The sequence below is a fragment of the Taudactylus pleione genome, unplaced genomic scaffold (assembly GCF_031769625.1).
Source record: "Taudactylus pleione unplaced genomic scaffold, aTauple2 ptg001313l, whole genome shotgun sequence".
In the NCBI taxonomy this organism is placed as follows: domain Eukaryota; kingdom Metazoa; phylum Chordata; class Amphibia; order Anura; family Myobatrachidae; genus Taudactylus; species Taudactylus pleione.
The window spans coordinates 189,154-192,099 of record NW_028285713.1 but is presented as its reverse complement, the minus strand read 5'-3'; the positions used below and the strand labels follow the sequence as shown (position 1 = coordinate 192,099).

The 2,946-nt window shown below is 42.9% G+C and overlaps 1 long non-coding RNA gene across 1 annotated transcript; it reads left to right on the top strand.

Annotated features, from left to right (window-relative positions):
• Positions 1–420: 420 nt before the first annotated feature.
• Positions 421–1,971, top strand: LOC148443282 (uncharacterized). The gene is made up of 3 exons (XR_015875705.1): positions 421–1,158; positions 1,236–1,358; positions 1,926–1,971. It is a non-coding gene; the product is annotated as an uncharacterized LOC148443282 (long non-coding RNA).
• The last annotated feature ends 975 nt before the right edge of the window (positions 1,972–2,946 follow it).

Genomic DNA, 2,946 nt, shown 5'->3' with positions numbered 1-2,946 from the left:
TTGCATGGACGTGCATAAATTGTCCACTGCGACGGCATACACAGCTTGAGTACTCACTGCGTGCAACGAGCAATTTATGAGTAAGGTCATACCTGCTGTAATTGTGCGTGAGGGGCCGATGTTACTCGATGTTCCCGATGTATACACAGCACTGCAAGGTATTACGGATGTGACATAGCGGTAGTGGGCGTCTTTATGTTGGCTGTGCGACGGCATTGCGATAGCATTCATTAGCATATTGTTTCAGCACACCTGTGTGCGTAATCGCAGCCGCGATTGCAATAGTTATCCGTAGTGAATCAGGCCCCACTGTTCTTTAATGTTTACACACTTTTTAGCCACGAACCAATGAGTGAACAACAAATACATTTTTTTACATAAATAGTTACATTTAGATTTTCTATCTTATCCCATAGATTTGATGTATCTGCGGTTTATCCTGAATTTAAGAAACCTGGTTCCTACACACAAGTACCTTCCTGCAAGAGGGCAACTTCAGAGACAGTGAGTACATATATGATACACCACTGGCTAAGAAACTCTAAAGAACATATTTCATAAAATATTAGGAGGGGAACATGCAGTAGCCAATGGCAACTACATAAATTAATTTGTGTCTCTAGAGTCCTGTAAAGTGATATCTGGTTGGTTGCTGTGGATTGAAACCGTTCATGCTCATTGCACCATGTTATTAAATAAGATCTAGTTGATGAAGTTGATTTTAGATTCAAGAAAGTTTATGAAAGATGTACAGTTCAAGGCTACATCCGAATAACAATAATGTCCTTTTAGAGGTCACAGGACACCACTTACCCCCTCTGTCCCTCATCTACCTAAGCCTCTGTTGATTGCAGGGCTGTATTTTATAGGGTAAGACTGGTTTTCTCTATATGTTTTTCTTGAGAAAGAAAACATTTTTCACGTTTTTTCTTATTTTTAAGTAAGAATGTGAATGTTGGACATAAATTGTATCTGTAAAAAGACTGTGATTTAATCCAGGCAAGACGTTTAGGGCCTGGAACCTATAATCCCTATAATCCTTTCGTTCTGGAGTGAGTTGCATCTACGCCTGGATGGAAAAGAGCAGAAGAAACAGAACGGCTGACTGTGATGCCACATGTCCTGTACAAGGAAACATGGGAGAGGAACCGTTTGCTGGTGAGGTGAAGCTGTAATTTACACTCTGGGAAACATGAATCAATTTTCTGAAACGTTTGTATGCTTGATTACTTTAGAAGCAAAACATGGGGCCGGGTCGATACAACATAAAGTCATTTCTGGAGCTAATGGAAAAGAAACCTGCCAGCGTGCGAGGACTGTGTAACACTAAAGATGTGCGATTCAAGGACGAATTAAAGGTAGAGCATGTTAAACAGTGATAGAGGAGTTCTAGGAATATGCACAATGATCCTCTACACATTGTGGGTCAGCCAAACTGTAGGCTAGTTCTAGGTACACACTGTGCATTTATGGGACCGATTAACCAATTCCCAGCCTAGTGCTGCCGGCGAACGGTCACAGTAATATAAGCATGCCCTGGCAGCGCCCCCTCTGTTTTACACGGTAGCTTGACCCGACGCTGGCGAAGCAAAGTATTTCCATTTTTGCATGTCCCCGTTGTCGGGTACAGTGTAACGCAATCTGAATAAATTACAGTAAGCTGCCATCTCCATAGAGATTTATAGGGGCGGGGGTAAGCCTCACAAACTGATTTCACTGGTGCTAATCTGTTAATAATGTAATAAAAGCACAGAAAAGCCCTTTGGTGAAAACACCAGAGAAAGGACTTTTCTCATCTTAATAAATAGACACCTGAATCAGTTCTGTACCCCCTTCCTGGCAGTGTGTGAATGATGTCACATGCAGATGAATGTTTGCTATGTGATCTATTTTGTTCATGATTCCTGTTTCTGTCCTCCACACAGAATTGTACCCCAGGACCTGGAACTTACGGCAAAGCAGGGAATCCACACACTCATAGAAGAGAGGGCTTCAGAGTCTGCCAGCTCCAAGGGTATAATGGACAGCGAAACGACTAAATGTGGCTCAGCAAGCAGCAATGTAAGTGATTATGGGATGAGAGGGGCCGTGTGTCATTGCTTTCCTAATGCACTGCTCATATTTCAGGAATGTGTGCCGGGACCAGGAACCTACAACCTAAAATGCTCCATAGATGAAACCTTGAAGCACGTTGTGGGTAAAAGAGGACCTTATGACCTATTCACCGGGCCAAGATCACAGCACATCCTGTACGGACACTTTGCTACACCTGTAAGTATGCTACAAAGTGGAACGCTTCCATTAGAGGTCATTGAATGGAAGATGCTGACCACATATAGTATGTACATGTATAAAACTGAATATAAGAAATTAGGGAACCAGTATATGACGAACGGTACAGGAGGTATACAATAGTATATGCCTGTACTTTTTTATTTTCAATTATTATATAAATGGTATACTTCTCTTTAAGTATTGTTTGTGATTTATGGCTACCATGTAATGATCACAATATTCCCTTGTTTAAAAAAATAAGAAAAAGCAATCTTCTCTGTTCTGTGGCCAACTTGGAAATCCAGAAGACTCTGGGCCTGATCAGAGATGGGTGATAATGCACAGACTGCGACTCTGCATGCAGCGGCTGTGCAATAATATGCTTATGCCACAGGTGGCGTCTAGTTTAAAATGACGCCTACTGTATGCATTGCAGATCCGAGGGGTGCAGCATCGGCTCACTCTGTGGGAACATCTGCCATCTGAGTAACCCTGTGTTGCAAGACGCAGACACTGGCCACGGCGTGCCTCAAAAATGGGGCCGACACATCTGTTTTCAAGACCACCCAGTCCCCAAACTGCCGCAGCTTGTCATTCATGTTGTGGCTTAGGGGGCACTGCTAGCGATCTCTCAGAACGAGATCTGCACATGCACAGATCTCACACCATTGG